Source organism: Symphalangus syndactylus, chromosome 4 (assembly GCF_028878055.3).
Source record: "Symphalangus syndactylus isolate Jambi chromosome 4, NHGRI_mSymSyn1-v2.1_pri, whole genome shotgun sequence".
In the NCBI taxonomy this organism is placed as follows: domain Eukaryota; kingdom Metazoa; phylum Chordata; class Mammalia; order Primates; family Hylobatidae; genus Symphalangus; species Symphalangus syndactylus.
Window position 1 is genome coordinate 71,210,453 of NC_072426.2, and position 19,369 is coordinate 71,229,821.

The window sequence follows — 19,369 nt, forward strand, 5'->3', positions numbered from 1 at the left end:
CCAGACTCAGCAGTGCTATCCTCAAACTATAAGTACCTATAAAAGAATTTCAGCCTGGAGCCAAATTAATGTATCTCATAGTGATCAAATCATTACTCTCTGTTTTCATCTGGGTGGGATGAGGCCAAACTCCATTTGGCGCCAAACTTGCTTCAGACGGTGTCTCCAGCTGGTGGCATATACACACGCTGGCCACACTTAGGTAGAAGTATAAAATTATAAAATGTATGGCTTGGAATTAGTGGGGCGGTAGGGCTATAATTCATGGGACACATGCATTTCGTTCTGGAGTCCTCATTCTAAATCTGCTACATGAGATTTAAAAGGCATGGATCCAAACCCACCAAGGGCAGGAGACGAAAGGCAGCTCCCTGCGGAGTTTGTCTAATTACAGACGTCTGTCCCAGTGTTGACGGTTCATTTGCCAATGCAGCATTGTCACGCTGAGCACCCAACTAGAGAATATTTGATGCTGAATATTCTAGCAGGTGCTCTGTAAGGCCCTGCACACTGCAAATGACATTGTGAATGAGCTATTCACAAAAGGCTCAGTTGATCCCACACAGACCCAGGCAGGTTTACTCTAGAGACTGCAAGGTAGCAGGCAAGAATGGCAGGGCCCACTGGTCCCTGGGTGCAGTGAGGACATGGGATAATGGTGCCACCCAGGCTGCTGCTGAAGAGAGTTAGGTGAGGAGAGCTCAATCGAAGTCCCTGGAAACCAGAAAAAGGAGTAATAAACACTCAGGCCAGGAAAAGGGTGGGCCTGTCATTGTGGAGCTCAGGAAGTGCTGGTTTGCTTTGAAGCAAGGAATGCAGCTGGTCTCTTCTCATCCCAGGGCAAGGTCTTCCTTCTCCCCGAGATGTGGATCTAAGGTCCAGGATGCACAGGTGTGAGGGGCTGAAGTACTCAAACGAGGCTAGGTGGACACCAACCTGGGGTGGACAGACAGCTATATGCAGGCCCAGAGTGAGAAAGTGAGGAAAGACCCCTTCTTTACAAAGCCAAGAACTTCACACATGCATGTGTACACACACACACACACATGCATGTACACACACACGCATGCACTCACACACACACATCATTTTTTTCTTTTCCCAGAAACACACACACATATCAGATGCACACACCACTGACACACATACATCCCATACCTCAGACACACATATACCATTAAATATGGTTAATATTATTGTTATTATTTTTTTTTTGAGACGGAGTCTTACTGTGTCACCCAGGCTGGAGTACAGTGGCACGATCTCTGCTCACTGCAACCTCTGCTTCCTGGGTTCAAGCAATTCTCTTTCCTCAGCCTCCCAAGTAGCTGGTATTACAGGCAGGCGCCACCAAGCCCAGCTGATTTTTGCATTTTTAGTAGAGGCAGGGTTTCACCATGTTGGCCAGGCTGGTCTTGAACTCCTGACCTCAGGTGATCACCCGCCTCGGCCTCTCAAAGTGCTGGGATTACAGGCGTGAGCCACTGTGCCTGGCGGTTAAAATTATTTTTAAAAGTAGTTTTTATTATTTGTTGAGCCCCTACTATCGGCTGGGCACTTTGCTAGATGCCCTGCATAGATGACCACCCACCAGTCTTCACAGCTGCTCTTGGAGCTATGGTAGTACCATGCCCACTTTATAGATCAGAAAATGAGGGCCGGCATAATTAAGTAGCCGGCCGAAGGCGTGGCTACAGAGTTCAAACAGAGCTTGAGCGGGTCCATCGAACTCCAGAGCCAAGTTCTCTGCCTGGAAACTATACTTCTATTGTGCTGGGAGATTTTGGCTGCCACTGAGAAAAGGATCTATGACAAAATTACTAGTGGGAGTCCAGGGGAGTGAGACCAAGAAGATGAATGTGCTGTGAAATTTGTTTCTAATTAAATCTGACACAAACTTTTTTTTATCTTTTTTTTGAGATGGAGTCTCGCTCTGTCGCCCAGGCTGGAGTGCAGTGGTGTGATCTCAGCTCACTGCAAGCTATGCCTCCCAGGTTCACGCCATTCTCCTGCCTCAGCCTCCCGAGTAGCTGGGACTACAGGCACCCGCTACTACACCTGGCTAATTTTTTGTATTTTTAGTAGAGACGGGGTTTCACCGTGTTAGCCAGGATGGTCTCGATATCCGGACCTCGTGATCCGCCCGCCTCGGCCTCCAGGGATTACAGGCGTGAGCCACTGCGCCCGGCCGACACAAACTTTTTAAACATTATTATATACAGAGCTGCAAAGACAAAAAAAAAAAATCCAAATGCCAGCCACAACCACCAATTAATCAGAGAATTATAAAAATACAGACTGCCTTTGTAGATATCTAAATGTAGAAACCCAGCTACGGAACTGAATTAGCCCTGGAACTCCCTGTGGCTGCTGCAGTCAGTAACCAGGAGAGCTCACCTACTCTCTTCTTGTGGAGGCCTCTTCCTGAAAAATATCTGTTGACAGGAGGATCAACTGAAGGGTTTTTAAGTTGACTTAAAACCAGTGGGTAGGTAGGGTGTGGTGGTGCATGCCTGTAATCCCAGCACTTTGGGAGACTGAGGCAGGAGGACCACTTGAGCCCAGGAGTATGAGACCAGCCTGGGCAACATAGTGAGACCCCATCTCTATAAAAAATAAAAATAAATACCTGGGGGTGGTGGTGTGCACCTGTGGTCTCAGCTGCCTGTGAAGCTGAAATGGGAGGAGCGTTTGGGCCCAGGAGATTGAAGCTGCAGTGAGCCAAGATTGCGCCACTGCACTCCAGCCTGGGTGACAGAGCGAGACCCTGTCTCAAACAAATAAATAAATAAAATAAAAACTAGTGGCCCTAAGAAAGCTGCCTGTGAAAATATTTTGCACTTAACTGATACCCTGTGTTATTAGTGTGATATTGACGTCAGCAGCACACACTTATGTGACATGTTCTCAAAGCAGCTGGAGCATCGGCTCCTGCCACATGGGTGGCTCCATCTCCTGCAGCCTGTCTTGAGGCTGATGACCCAGTAGGGACAATGCTCTGATGTGCTGCAATCAGATGTTACCGGTAGAGGCTTGGGTCAATGTCAAATGTGCATTTGACAGACACTGCTTCCTGCAGGACTTCAGTTCATGCTAAGCTACAGGAAGTAACAGGATCAAGTTGGTCAAGGAGAACATGGCAAGGCAAAACTTTGACTTTTTATCTTTTTCTTTTCTTTTTTTTTTTTTTTTGAGACTGAGTCTCGCTCTGTCGCCCAGGCTGGAGTGCAGTGGCGTGATATTGGCTCACTGCAAGCTCCGCCTCCTAGGTTCAAGCCATTCTCCTGTCTCAGCCTCTCTAGTAGCTGGGATTACAGGTGCCTGCCACCATGCCTGGCTAATTTTTTTGTATTTTTAGTAGAGACGAGACGGGGTTGCACCATGTTGGTCAGGCTGGTCTTGAACTCCTGACCTCAAATGATCCACCCACCTCGGCCTCCCAAAGTGCTGGCATTACAGGCATGAGCCACTGCACCTGGCATTTTTTTTTTTTTTTTTTTTTTTTAAGAAACAGGGTCTTGCGGTCTTGCTCTGTCACCCAGGCTGGAGTACTGGAGTACAGTGGTACAATCATAGCTCACTGAAGCATTGAACTAGTGGGCTCAAGCAATCCTCCTGCCTCAGCCTCCCAAATAGCTGGGACTATAGGCACAGACCACAGACCACCACACCTGGCTAATTTTTAAATTTTTATTTTGTAGAGATGGAGGTCTTGCTATGTTGCCCAGGCTGGTCTCTAACTCCTGGGCTCAAGTGATCCTCCCATATCCCAAAGCACTGGGACTACAGGCATGAGCCACTGCACTCAGACAAAATTTTGACTTTCTTCTTAAAAAAAAAAAAAAAAAAGGTGAATCAAATAAGTAATAATCTCTGAAGAGGGACAGCTGGGCCCTTGTAATCCTGACACCTGGCTTCCTGAAAAATCTTCCTCTTAGGGCTTTTTCAGGCCAGCCTCTAAGGATCTACTCTTCTTTAAAGCTCTGACCCCAGTGTGGAGATAAATTCCTGTTTATTTTCCACAAGACAATTCTGATAGCACTGGAACATTAAACTAAATGTTTATGAATCATGGAAGAGAAAGAAACAAAGAAACTCAACATGCCATCAGACAGTCTGGCATCAAAATGCCATCCTCTCCTTTCTGGGATGCCTGATTCTTTATCCTGCTCCCTGCCTGGAAGGGGCCAAGTCCATCTGCAATGCCTGGCAATGTCTGGCAATGCCTGGAAACATCATCAGTCAGGTCTAGACACCTCAGACTCCAAACTCAGGGACAGGAGATGCAGAGAGGAGTGTGCCCTCTCCCTCACAGCCAAGATCCCCTTGCTCTGCTTCCGATGACCCAGCAATCCATTCCTTTACTCACTGATATTTATTGAGTACTTACTATGTGCTGGATACTTGGGTGGGGGTTGAAGATGAAGGGATGGAACAACATCTCTGCCTCCCGCTGCATGGGAAGTAGCTTCGTTTGGTGGTCTCTGGGGTTCCTTCACACGTCACCAGAGAGTCTTGCTTCCATCATAACTGGTTCTGATGTTTTTACAAAGCTTTCTCTTCCACTCACTTTGGTCTCTGCCCCAAGTGTTGAACACTGAGTTTAACCCTAAGAAAAGACTCTGATGGCTGCTTCCATTTTTACTGGGAAGGGGATGATGGGCAGCTGCACTGGACGGCCTGAGTTTCCTTAGTTCTTTATTTATTTATATATTTTTTTGAGACAAAGTCTCTCTCTGTCACCCAAGCTGGAGTGCAGTAGCGTGATCTCGGCTCACTGCAACCTCTGCCTCCCAGGTTCAAGCAATTCTCATGCCTCAGCCTCTCAAGTAGCTGGGATTACAGGTGGCGCCGCCATGCCTGGCTAATTTTTGTATTTTTAGTAGAGATGGGGTTTCACCATGTTGGCCAGGCTGGTCTTGAACTCCTGACCTGAGGTGATCCTCCTGCCTGGGTCTCCCAAAGTGCTGGGATTACAGGTGTGAGCCATCACACCCGGCCGAGTTTCCTCAGTTCTAAGCATCAAAAGCATCAATGGTGCCAATATGCTCTCTGAGCAGAGACTTTTTAATAAAGCACGTTTTGGGATCCCTGACTGCAATAATAAGGCATCCAGGCCATGCCTGTACCACAAACATGTTCTCTGGGGATCTTAAGTCTCCACAGGAATCCCTGTGGCCCCAGGAATTGGTTGCTGGACATACTCTACCCTGTGAAGTTGATGGAATATCCACAACAAAATATCACACGGTCTAGGAAACCTGGTCAAAAAAGCCAAGCTCAAGGAAGTGCTGGGTCTCAATTCAAGTCTGAGGCCAGGAAGCAAGGCTCTGGGGCTCTCAGATCTTCCAGGACTTTGGAGTGACTGACCCAGTTCAGTTGGTGTGTCATGTGGCTGGGGAGGGACAGACGGCACAGGGGTTGGCTAAGCAGGAGGGAGAGCGGCTGGGGCTCCTTCCATCTGAGCTTCCCTGGCACCCGCCCCTGCTCTAGGATGCTCCCCTAAGTCCCAGTTCTGTGCTCATTCCCTGCACCTTGGCTCCTCAGCACCACCGGGTTCCCAGAATTCCCAGCTCTGCCCACTGCTTCCACCAAATAGAAACAACTTCAGCTGTTGTTTGTGGAGGATGGATATCAATTGATGGACATCAATGCATTCTCTTTCTTTAAGTTTCTCATAAAAGTTTCTATACATTTACAGCAAGTAAAGCCTATACTTTTCTGTGTATTCTACAGTGCACTGTCTTTCATGATCTGACTGCCAGGAGAGCAACTCCTCATTGGGTTACTCATTACTATTTTTATTATATTTAAAAGACTTTGCAATTTTCTTTATCTTTAAGTGATTTGTTTTGCCTCGTAATTACATGCTGTGAATAAAACAAAAGAGTGGGGTTTTTTTTTAGAGATGGGGTCTTGCTATATTGCCCAGGCTGGTGTCAAACTCCTGGCCTCAAGCAATCCTCCTGCCTCAGCCTCCCAGAATGTTGGGATTACAAGTCTTAGCCACCTTGCCAGATCTAGAAGAGTTGTAAAGTGATCTTCGGATTGTCTTCAGCAATCCCACTGAAAGATAAAAGGATAAAAAAGGCAGCAAGATACAAATGCAGGATGGGGCTGGGCATAGTGGCCCACACCTGTAATCCCAGCACTTTGGGAGGCCGAGGCAGGTGGATCACCTGAGGCCAGGAGTTCGAGACCAGCCTGGCCAACATGGTGAAACTCTGTCTCTACTAAAAGTACAAAAATTAGCCGGGTGTGGTGGCACTCGCTTGTAGTCCCAACTAGTAGGGGGATGAGGTGGGAGGATCACTTGAACCTGGGGCGCAAATGTTGCAGTCAGCCAAGATTATGCCACTGCACTCTGGCCTGGGTGACAAAGTGACACCCTGTCTCAGAAAAAAACAAAAGAAAAAACTGTAGGATGCAACTCTTACCTCATTCTCCTAATATAGTTGTTTTCAGGTTGTGGTCCATGACACTTTGAGAGCTGCTGAGACCTTTCCAGGGGTTCTATGGCACCAAAACTGTTTTCAATGAGAGTAAATATTATTTACCTTTCCACTGTGTTGACATTCATACAGAAACTATGGGTAAAACTGCTGGCATCTTAGCATAAACCAAGGCAGTGGCACCAAACTTTACTAGTAGTCACTATGCTTTTTGCCACTACACATTCAGAGGGAGAAAATGTCTCACTTAAGGACCCCCTAGGGCTGAGGGTGGTGGCTCACACCTGTAATCCCAACATATGGGAGGCTGACATGGGAGGATCGTTTGAGCCAGGAATTTGAGGCTGCGGTGAGCTATGATTGTGCCACTGCACTCCCGCCTGGGCAACAGAGTGAAACCCCGTCTTTAAAGAAAAAAAAAAAAAAGACACCTTAGATGAGCAGTAAATATTATAAATTTTACTACATCTTAAACATTGAGTATGGGAAAAGATTCATTTATGGTGCAAGAAAGACCCATGGACTTTATGAAACAAAAGTATGAATAGTTCCTTGATATGGTCTTGGATTCCACATTGCAACAAATCTTAAAGAAACTACCTCTTGTTTTTGTTTGTTTGTTTGTTTTTGAGGTGGAGTCTTGCTCTGTCACCCAGGCTGGAGTGCAGTGGCGTGGTCTCAGCTCACTGCAACCTCCACCTCCCAGGTTCAAAAGATTCTCCTACCCAGCTACTGTAATCCCGAGTAGCTGGGATTGCAGACACGTGCCACCACGTCTGGTTAATTTTTGTATTTACTTTTTTTTTTTTTTTTTTTGTAGACATGGGGGTTTGGCCATGTTGGCCAGGCTGGTCTCGAATTCCTGACCTCAAGTGAACCATCCGTCTCTTCCTCCAAAAGTGCTGGAATTACATGTGTTAGCCACCGTGCCAGCCAAGAAACTACCACTTGTTGAGTTTTGATGTAATAACCAGGAAAAATATCCATAATTATCTGAAAAGACTAATAAAATGCTCCTCCCTTTTCCAGTGACTTTTAGCAGATATGGGAATCCAGTAGTCTTTTATTATGCTAGACATTAAAGAGGTTTGCAAACACATAAAACAAGACTACCCTTCTAATTTTCTTTGTTTTGAAAAATATGGGTTTTTTAAATTATAAAATATGTTAAAATGTTTGAAAGGTAACATGTATTGTTTTGTAGTTATTTTTAAATGAATTAATACATATTTTATAAATTTCTCACTTGTCATTTCTTATGTGGTAAATGTTGATAGGTATCATTCACATAAACAAAGCTCTTTAGGGTCCCTAATGATGTTTAAGAGTGTAAAGTTTCTCAGAACAGAATAGTTGAAAACTCGCTGACTTACTAGCCCCAAAACCTTGCCTGACTCACTGAGCAGCAGAAGTCCTTGAACTGTTTGTAACAAAAAGAATTTATCTAGACCAGTGAGAACCAGAGTGAGGCCCATATCGCCACAATGGCACTAGCAGCTTGCTGAGGCAGCCTGGAAGAGCCTGCCAAAGAAGAAATTTGAGGCTCAAATCATGGACACTGCTGGGACCTTGACACTATCAAGACTGCTCTAAATTACAGGAGCTGTTCTGTACTATCTGTTCTTGGAGCCACATTTCCTAATTTTTATGTTTAATGCCAAGGACATCCATGCCTGAGCTGTCTCCTGATGTGTTTATTCTTTAGTCTCCAAGAGAAAGCTTCCACTAATATCTCCTATATGCAGGAATATTGTCTGATGGAAGCAGGGAATAAATTCTAGAGAGTCAAGATAGATATTTGACTTCCTTTCTTTCAAGATTTACCTGCAGATATTTTAAACAGAGCCTATAAAAGTTGGGCCCAAGCAACGACCTAAATAGGTTTGCAAATCAGGCACTAAAGAGAGCCAGCGGTGTTAGCACCTGGGAGGTGGCACGAGGCTCTGAATTCTACCTCACACACTGCATTTACCAACAGAGTATTTTGGATTGACAGTTCTCAAAGTGTGGTTATTAAACCAGCAGCCTCAGCCTCACCTGGGAACTTACTAGAAATGCAAATGCTATAGCTCCACCCTAGACCTACTGGATCAGAAACTCATAGTGGGGGGACAGCAGATTGTGGGTTTTTTTTGTTTGTTTGTTTGTTTGAGACAGAGTCTCACTCTGTTGCCCAGGCTGGAGTGTAGTGATGTGATCTCAGCTCACTACAACCTCTGCCTCCGAGGTTCAAGAGATTCTCTTGCCTCAGCCTCCTGAGTAGCTGGGATTACAGCCGCCTGCCACCACAGCTGGCTACTTTTTTTGTATTTTTAGTAGAGACAGGGTTTCACCATGTTGGCCAGGCTGGTCTTGAACTCCTGATCTCAAGTGATCTGCCCGCCTTAGCCTCCCAAAGTGTTGGGATTACAGGCATGAGCCACTGTGCCCAGCCAGATTGTTTTAACAAGGCCCCAGTTAACTCTGATGCAGACTACGCAGACTCAAGTTAGAAGGCCACTACTCTAGATCAAAAGGGGCAAGAGGTTTTGTCTGTCACCTTCCCATGTACTATTGCATGGTATCTTATTCCTTTCTCAATGGGTACTTCAGCTCCCAGCCATCTCTCCTACTTCACAGGAGACAGGATCTCATTTTTATATCTTGCTGCCAGCCCTTTCCCAAATCAGATGTGAGCAAATAAGGCTTCAGGTACCAAGTTTTATTTCAGAAGAAATCCTTAAGTGTGGAACTCAGAGGTGCTGCCCAGAGACTGAATACCTTAGCCTTTCTCTTTACCCATGGTGCTTACCATTAAGTTCATTTCTTTTATAGTTTCATCTCTTTTTGAAAGTATTTACATTTAATCTCATGTTAGCTTGTGCAAAGCTGATAGAAACTTTCATGACTGGGTATGTGAGCACTGCCCCTTTGCCTTCCTTTTTCCTGCCACATTTTAGACCAAGATTTACTAGACAGATCCCCCCACAGCCATTTCTTATAACACCCAGGAAAAGCAGGAGGAACTTAAAGACGGGTATGTTAGACTCCCAGTGCTGACACCACATGAACACCTGCTGAGTACTTCGAGGGCTAATTCAGCATCCTAACTAGAACTGCTAAGCCTAGCCAGCTGCATGAAAATATATTCAGACAGTTAAATTTATTACCTCTACTTGCAGAATAATTCATATTATGGGTTCTTCCACTGAGAACTCAGAAGTCTAATTCTCACAGGAAGCATAGTGCCTACTTAGAGAATCCAGTGGATCAGGGCTAAGGAAGCCAGAACAATTGTACGCCATCCCTACCCCACTGCAACACAGAGAATAGCCAGGGCAGTACTGCGGAAAGCCTCCAAAACCACCTGCACATATGGGCAATTCTGAGTCTCCCTGCACTGGTGAATGTTATTAGCATAGGCAACCAAGAGCACCAAGAAAGACTCACCTTCAGAGACTAGCATATATTTCTTCTAAAATGTGTCATTGGTTGCCACTTCAATTTTGTCTGCTTCTATTAATGGTATAATGAGCCAGACTCAGTGGCTTACGCTTGTAATCCCAGCAATTTGAAGGCTGAGACAGGAGGATTACTTGAGCTCAGGAGTTCAGGACCAGCCTGGACAACAGAGTGAGACCTTGTCTCTATTAAAAAAAAATAAAAAATTAAGACAGGCACAGTGGTGTACACCCGTGATCCCAACTACTCAAGAGGCTGAGGTGGGAGATCACTTGAGCCTAAGAGTTCAAGGCTGCAGTGATCCATGATTGCACCACTGCACTCCAGCCTAGGCAACACAGCAAGACCCTGTCTCTAAATAAATAAACATGTAAAGAAATGTCTGAGATAATTTTATCAATGGAAGCACTCATTTTGAATGCCAAATAAATGCACATACATACCTCATCACCTTCCAGGTGGCATGTCTGCCTGTTAGCAAAATTGTTTCCAAGATAAAAATATTGATATGTATTAACAGGGTTGGTTGGGGGGATCTTGATTTGACAAGCCTAAAATAAGCATGGAACCATGAAAGAAAATTTAACTTTAAAATATTAAAGCCAGATTCTGTGGTGCACATGAGTAGCTCCAGCTACTCAGGGGGCCATGATGAGAGGATCACTTGAGCCCAGGAGTTCCAGGCCGGCCTAGGCCATATAGTGAGAACCTGTCTCTAAAGTAAACAAACAAACAAACAAATAAATAAGACATGAAAGTAATCTGGATGTCTCCCCTTTGGTGGCTCAAAGAGACAGAGTAGGAGGGAGGACGGTTGGAGGGGAGTTCTGTGTTCTTAGCCTACGCTATCCTATTGAACTTTTGCAGCAAACAGTTCACCAAGTCATGGGGAGAAGTTTGCAACAGTCACATCTATTATGCCACTCTGCCTTTTGTCAGGACCACCCTATGTCAAAAGTAACATCATTGTGTTCTTAAAGATCTCCAGAGAAAGATTTAATTCCTTCATCTCTTCTCTCTAATGGCACAAAAGAGGACACTCTGGGGAAAATTCTGCAGCCTCTCTTTTCCTTTGTGGTACCACTGTTACACACTGACTGTGTCTCCCCAAAATTCATACACTGAAGCCTTGATCCTCAGTGTGACTGTATTTGGGTATGCAGCCTATGAAGAAGTAATTAAGGTTAAATGTAGTCATAAGGGTGGGGCCTTAATCCAACAACATTAATGTCCTTTTTAGAAGAGACACCAGGGTGCTCTCTCTCTCTCACACCACACACACACACGCACACACACACTCCCTCTGTACATGCACGAAGAGGCCCTGTGAGCACACAGTGAGATGGCTGCTGTCTGCCAGTCAGAAACAGCCCTCATCAGAAACGAAACGCTGCTGGAGCCTGATCTTGGACTTCCCAGTCTCCAGAATTGTGAGAAAATATATTTCTGTTGTTTAAGCCATGCAGTCTATGGGATTTTAGCCCTAGCAGACTAAGACAACCAATTCCATATGAAATGCTATTGAATCAACCAGGGTTCTTGGTAGCAAGTAACAAAAACTGGCTCTGACTTGAAGCAATAAGAGATTTAAGGGGATATTATTTGGGGCTCTCGGAATTGCTGGAAAGCTGAAAGAACAGGTTTGGCACAGCAAAAACCATGGGAGACCTGCAGAGGAGGGTCATGCTAAGTAAAACAAAGCAACAGCTTTGCAATAAGCACTGTGACAATGCCTGGCACTACTGTGGGGAGTCTAACCTCTGAAATTCCTCTCCTTCCCTGTTTCACATGCACCAAATCCAAAGTTCCCAAGAGCAAGAAACTGGGTGGCCAAGCTCGGGTCACTGAGCCACTCAACCTGACCAGAGCATGAGGCAGATGGAGAGGGAAGAGGCAGTGGGAGGCAGGAACCAGGATGCCTTTGGGCCAAGACAATGCTCAACAGAAATGTAATTCCCAGTAAGGAAATTAGGTAGCTATTGGTAAGGAAAATGGATATACTGTCACCCATAGCAATAACACGTGTCTTTCCCCAAAAGGAAGGTAGTCATTGAATATGTAGTTGCAATCCAATCCTGGCATGTGCAATGTGGCATAAGAACTTTTGCGAGCACCCATATACAACCCATGAAGGGTAATTGTGGTCCCACTAAGCTTGATTTCCATGAGCTTTGATTGCAACTTTTCCTTGTCCACACTTTTCCTACTCAAGGCTGCTGGCCGATCAGTGAATTGCTTGGCATCCCGCCTGTTCACCATCCAACTGGCAGCATTGGCAGTTGTGTTTTACTTTGGCAGTTTTCTTGCTATCCCATCTTCAAGTTTGGCTTCTTACAAGTCACGATGATTTTACAAGCATTTATCAACCTAGATCTTAACGTCGGTGGCCACTGTGAATGTCCCAGAGAAGTAAGGGATGTTCTGCAGTCACAGATAAATCTATCAGAACAGAAAAAATGGATCCATCTGTCCCAAGTAGAATCCATGTCACATCAGAAAGAGAACCAGTGAGCCACACTAGAGGGCAAAGTGTCTTACACTTCTCAATGACCAAAGGACACACGATCTGAGAGCCAGTGTCTATGAGATGCACCATTAGTAAGAAAGAAAAAACACTGCCAAGCTATGAGACAGTATTTTTGTATTATGCAGGAATTTTCTCTTATGCATACTGAAAAAGATGTTTTGGTCTTATTTCGACATAGGTTTTATAATAGATTGCTTTTACGCACATACTAAAAGGGAAACATAAGAAAAATTGCAGACAACTTTGGATTCACACCGTGACTCTGCTGAATCACTTAAAAAATTTTTTTAAATTTCAATAGGTTTTTGGGGAACAGGTGGTGGTTGGTTATTTGAATAAGTTCTTTAGTGGTGATTTCTGAGATTTTGGAGCACACATCGCCCAAGCAGTGTACACTGTACCCAGTGTGTAGTCTTTTATTCCTTACCCCCTCCCACCCTTTCCCCTAAGTCCCCAAAGTCCAATGTATCATTCTTATGCCTTTGCGTCCTCATAACTTAGCTGCGACATATGAATGAGAGCATACGATGTTTGGTTTTCCATTCCTGAGTTACTTCACTTAGGATAGCCTCCAATTCCATCCAGGTTGCTGTGAATCCCATTATTTCACTCCTTTTTATGGCTGAGTAGTATTCCATGGTAGATATATAGAACCATTTCTTTATTCACTCTGATTGATGGGCATTTGGGCTGGTTCCATATTTTTGCAGTTGCAAATTGTGCTGCTGTAAACATGCGTGTGCAAGTATCTTTTTCATATAATAACTTCTTTTCCTCTTGGTAGATAACTAATAGTGTGATTACTGGACCAAATGGTAGATCTACTTTCAGTTCTTTAAGGAATCTTCACGCTGCTTTCCATAGTGGTTGTACTAGCTTACATTCCCAGTAACAGTGTAAAAGTGTTCCCTTTTCACGGCATTCATGTCAACATTTATTTTCTTTTTGATTTTTTGATTAGGGCTGTTCTTGCTGGAGTGAGGTGGTATTGCATTGTGGTTTTGATTTGCATTTCTCTGATAATTAGTGATGTTGAGCATTTTTCCATATGCTTGTTGGCCATTTATACATCTTTTTTTCTTTTGAGAATTGTCAGTTCATGTCCTTAGCCCAGTTTTTGATGGGATTGTCTTTTTTTCTTGCTAATTTGTTTGAGTTTGTTGTAGATTCTGGATATTAGTCCTTTGTTGGATGTATAGATTGTAAAGATTTTCTCCCACTCTGTGGGTTGTCTATTTACTCTGTTGATTATTTCTTTGCTGTGCAGAAGCTTTGTAGTTTAATTAAGTTCCATCTATTTATCTTTGTTTTTGTTGCATTTGCTTTTGGGTTCTTGGTCATAAAGTCTTGCCTAAGCCAATGTTTAGAAGGGTTTTTCTGACGTTATCTTCTAGAATCTTTATGGTTTCAGGTCTTAGATTTAAGTCTTTGATCCCTCTTGAGTTGATTTTTGTATGACAGGTGAGGATCTGGTTTCATTCTTCTACATGTGGCTTACCAATTATCCTAGCACCATTTGTTGAATAGGATGTCCTTTCTTTACTTTATGTTTTTGTTTGTTTTGTAGATGACCAGTTGGCTATAAGTATTTGGCTTTATTTCTGGGTTCTCTATTCTGTTCCAGCGGTCTGTGTGCCTATTTTTATACCAGTACCATGCTGTTTTGGTGACTATGGCCTTATAGTATAGTTTGAAGTCAGGTAATGAGATGCTTCCAGATTTGTTCTTTTTGCTTAGTCTTGCTTTGGCTATGCAGGCTCTTTTTTTTTTTTTTTTTTTTTTTTTTGGTTCTATGTGAATTTTAGGATTGTTTCTTCTAGTTCTGTGAAGAATGCTGATGGTATTTTGATGGGAATTGCATCGAATTTGTAGATTGCTTTTGGCAGTATGGTCATTTTCACAATATTGATTCTACCCATCCATGAGCATGGGATATGTTTCCATTTGTTTGTATCATCTGTGATTTCTTTCAGCAGTATTTTGTAGTTTTCCTTGTAGAGGTCTTTCAGGTCCTTGGGGTTAGGTATATTTCTAAGTTGTTTTTTGTTTTTTTTTTTTTTTTTTTTTGCAGCTATTGGGAAAAGGGTTGAATTCTTAATTTGATTCTCAGCTTAGTTGCTGTTGGTCTATAGCAGAGCTACTGATTTGTGTACATTAATTTTGTATCCTGAAACTTTGCTGAATTCATTTACCAGTTATAGGATCTTTTTGGATGAGTCTTTAGGGTTTTCTAGGTATACAATCATATCATCAACAAACAGTGACAGTTTGACTTCCTCTTTACTGATTTGGATGCCCTTGATTTCTTTCTCTTGTCTGATTGCTCTGGCTAGGATTTCCAGTACTACGTTGGATAGAGGTGGTGAAAGTGGGCATCCTTGTCTTGTTCCAGTTCTCAGCGAGAATGCTTTCACCTTTTCCCCATTCAGTATAATGTTGGCTGTGGTTGTTGTAGATGGCTTTTATTACCTTAAGGTATGTCCCTGGTATGCCGATTTTGCTGAGGGTTTTAATACAAGGGATGCTGAATTTCGTCAAATGCTTTTTCTGTGTCTATTGAGATGATCATGTGATTTTTGTTTTTAATTCCATTTACGTGATATATCACATTTATTGACCTATGTATGTGAAACCATCCCTGCATCCCTGGTATGAAACCCATTTGATCATGGTAGATTATCTTTCTGGTATGCTGTTGGATTCAGTTTGCTGGTATTTTGTTGAGGATTTTTGTATCTATGTTCATCAGGGATATTGGTCTGTTGTTTTCTTTGCTATGTCCTTTGCTGGTTTGGGTATTAGGGTGATAGTGTCTTCATATAATGATTTAGGGAAGATTCCCTTTTTATCTTGTGGAATAGTGTGAATAGGATTGGTACCAATGCTTCTTTGAATGTCTAATAAAATTCAGCTGTGAATCTGTCTGTTCCTGAACTTTTTTTGTTGGCAATTTTTTAATTACCATTTCAGTCTCACTGCGTGTTACTGGTCTGTTCAGAAATTTTATATCCTCCTGGTTTAATCTAGGAGGATTGTATATTTCCAAGAATTTATCCATCTCCTCTAGGTTTTCTAGTTTATGCACATAAAGGTGCTCATAGTGGCCTTGAATAATCTTTTGTATTTCTGTAGTATGAGTTGCAATATCTCCCATTTTTCTTCTAATTGAGCTTGTTTGAATATTTTCTCTTCTTTTCTTGGTTAATCTTGCTAACGGTCTATCAATTTTGTTTATCTTTTCAAAGAACCAGCTTTTTGTTCCACTTATCTTTTGTATTTTTTTTGTCTGTTTGTTTCAGTTTCATTCAGTTCTGCTCTGATCTTTGTTATTCCTTTTCTTCTGCTGGGTTTGATTTTGGATTGTTCTTGTTTCCCAAGTTCTGTGGAGTGTGACCTTAGATTGTCTATTTGTGGTCTTTCAGACTTTTTGATGTAGGCATTTAATGCTATGAACTTTCCTCTTAGCATTGCTTTTGCTGTATCACAGAGGTTTTGATAGATTGTATTCCTATTATTGTTCAGTTCAAATAATTTTTAAATTTCCATTTTGATTTCATTATTGATCCAATGATCATTCAGGAGCAGGTTATTTAATTTTCATGTATTTGCATGATTTTGAGGGTTCCTTTTGGAGTTGATTTCCAACTTTTTTCCACTATGGTCTGAGAGAGTACTTGACATAATTTAGATTTTCTTAAATTGACTGAGACTTGTTTTGTGGCCTATCATATGGTCTACCTTGGAGAATGTTCCATGTGCTGATGAATAGAAGGTATATTCTGCAGTTATTGGGCAGGATGTTCTATAAATATCTGTTAAGTCCATTTCTTGTAGGGAATAGTTTAAGTTCATTGTTTCTTTGTTGACTTTCTGTCTTGATGACCTGTCTAGTGCTATCAGTGAAGTATTAAAGTCCCCCACTATTATTGTGTTGCCATCTATCTCATTTCTTAGGTCTTGTAGTTACTGTTCAATAAATGTGGGAGCTCCAGTGTCAGATGCATATATATTTAGAACTGTGACATTTTCCTGTTGGACTCATCCTTTTATCATTACGTAATGTCTCTTTGTCTTTTTTAACTGCTGTTGCTTTAAAGTTTGTTTTGTCTCATATAAGAATAACTACTCCTGCTCAATTTCGGTGTCCATTTGCATGGAATATTTTTTTCCACCCGCCTACCTTAAGTTTATGTGAGTCCTTGTATGTTAGGTGAATCTCCTGAAGCCAGGAAAAACTTAGTTGCTGAATTCTTATCCATCCTGTCATTTGGTATCTTTTAAGTGGAGCATTTAGGCCATTTACATTTAATGTTAGTGTTGAGATTTGAGGTACTATTATATTCACTGGGTTATTTGTTGCCTTAATACCTTATTTTAAAAATTTGTTATTGTTATATAAGTCATGTGAGATTAATGCTTTAAAGAGGTTCTATTTTGGTGTATTTTGAGGATTTGTTTCAAGATTTAGAGCTCCTTTTAGCAGTTCTTGTAGTGCTGGCTTGATAGTGGCAAATTTCTCAGCAATTGTTTGTCTGGAAAAGATTGTATTTTTCCTTCATTTATGAAGCTTAGTTTAGCTGGATACAAAGTTCTTGGCTGATAATTGTTTTGTTTAAGGAGGCTAAAAATAGGACCCCAATCTATTCTCACTTGTAGGGTTTCTTCTGAGAAATCTCCTGTTAATTTGACAAGTTTTCCTTTATAGGCTACTTGATGTTTTTGCCTTACAGCTCTTATTTCCTTCATTTTGACTTTAGATAACATGGTGGCTATGTGCCTAGGCAATGATCTTTTTGCAATAAATTACCCAGGTGTTCTTTAAGCTTCTTATATTTAGATGTCTAGATCTCTAGCAAGGCTGAGGAAATTTTCTTCCATTATTGCCTCAAATATGTTTTCCAAACTTTTAGATTCCTCTTCTTCCTTGGAACACCAATTATTTTTAGGTTTGGACATCGACATAGTCCCAAACTTCTTGGAGGCTTTAGTTCGTTTTTAAATTATTTTTCTTTGTCTGTTATGGATTGGGTTAATTCAAAAGCCTTGTCTCTGAGCTCTTAAGTTCTTTCTTCAGAGTCGCACATAGTCATCAGGTTTTCTAAAGTCAAGACGAAGGAAAGAATTTCAAGAATCTTTCTTGTTCAGTTCTGTTGCTGAGACTTTCCAATGCCTTTTTCATTTGTCTAAGTGCATCCTTGATTTCGAGAAGTTGTGATTGTTTTTTATTTATGCTATTTATTTCACTGAAGAATTTTCCTTTCATATCTTGTATCATGTTTTTGATTTAAGTTGGACTTCACCATTCTCTGATGCCTCCTTGATTAGCTTAATCATTGACCTTCTGAATTCTTTTCTGGCAATTCAGAGATTTTGTCTTGGTTTGGATCCACTGTTGGTGAGCTGGTATGATCTTTTGGGGGCATTAAAGAACCTTTTTTTTTTTTTTGTCATATTACCAGAATTGTTTTTCTGGTTCCTTCTCATTTGGGTAGACTAAGTCAGAGGGAAGATCTGGGATTCATAGGTTGCTGTTCAGATTCTTTTGTCCCATGGGGTGCTCCCTTGATGTGGTTTTCTCCCCCTTCCCCTAGGAATGGGGTTTCCTGAGAGCTGAACCCTAGCGATTGATTTTGTCCTTCTAGGTCTAGCCACCCAGTGGAGCTACAGGGCTCTGGGTTTGTACTGGGGAGTGTCTGCAAAGAGTCCAGTCTTCAGGTCTTGCAGCTGTGGATCCCAGCACCTGCTCCAGTAGAGGTAGCAGGGGAGTTAAGTAGACTCTGTGGGGGTCCTTTGTAATGTTTTTGTTTAGTGTGCTGGTTTTGTGTTGGTTGCCCTCCAGCCAGGAGGTGTTGCTTTCAAGAGCACATCAGCTGCAGTCCTATGGGGGGAATGCAAACTTGCCCTAAGGACACCTTGCTAGGTATTCTGGTTTCTCAGGAGGTGGGCAGGACCATAGAGCTCCCAAGAGATTATGATCTTTGTCTTTGGCTACCAGGGTGGGTAGAGAAAGGCCACCAAGTTGTGGCACGGATAGGCATGTCTGAGCTCAGTCTTTCCTTGAGCGTGGCTTGCTGTAGCTGTTGTGGGCGATAGGAGTGTGGTTCCCAGTCTAATGGAGTTATGTTGCCAGGGGGATAACAGCTGCCTCTGCTGAGTCATGCAAGTGGCCAGCTAAGTGGGGGAAAGCCAGCAGTCACAGGCCTCACCCTGCTCCCATACGGCCAGCAGTCCTAAAAGTCAGTCTCACTTCTGCTGTGCCCCTGCCGTCTATTTCCAGGCAGCCAGTGACCAGGGCTGAGAACTTGCCCCAGACCATGAGCCTAGCCATTGGGAAAGCAAGAAGACTCACAGTTTTTTGGCATCTCAGGGAGACTTCAGTGGTGATCCAGTTCCTTCAAATGGTCTTTGGATTCTCTTGGCTTTCCTGGTATGTTCCTGTGGTAGTTCTTGAAGCAAAAGTTCACGATGTGTCTCCACATGCTGCTCTGTCCATCCGAGTGGGAGCTGCAAGCTAGCCCTGCCTCCTATCTGCCGTCTTAATCTGAATCGCTTTTTTGATACAGAGTCGCCAACAGCTGTGTTTTTCTACATAAGCTGTCCTCTGTGCCACGAAGAGTTTTAATGATACAGCATTTTTTTTTTTTTTTTTTTTTTTGAGATGGAGTCTTGCTCTGTCGCTCAGGCTGGAGTGCAGTGGCGTGATCTCGGCTCACTGCAAGCTCCGCCTCCTGGGTTCACGCCATTCTCCCCCCTCAGCCTCCTGAGTAGCTGGGACTACAGGTGCTCACCACCACACCAGGCCAATTTTTTGTATTTTTAGTAGAACAGGGGTTTCACCATGTTAGCCAGGATGGTCTCCATCTCCTGACCTCGTGATCCACCTGCCTCTGCCTCCCAAAGTGCTGGGATTACAGCCGTGACCGTGCCCGGCCGATACAGCATTTCTTGA

The 19,369-nt window shown here is 42.9% G+C and overlaps 1 protein-coding gene across 1 annotated transcript in view; it reads right to left on the reverse strand.

Moving 5' to 3' along the window:
- JCAD (junctional cadherin 5 associated) overlaps positions 1-19,369 on the reverse strand; it is a 149,132-nt gene that overhangs the window by 121,634 nt on the left and 8,129 nt on the right. The gene's annotated exons all lie outside the window — the stretch shown is intronic.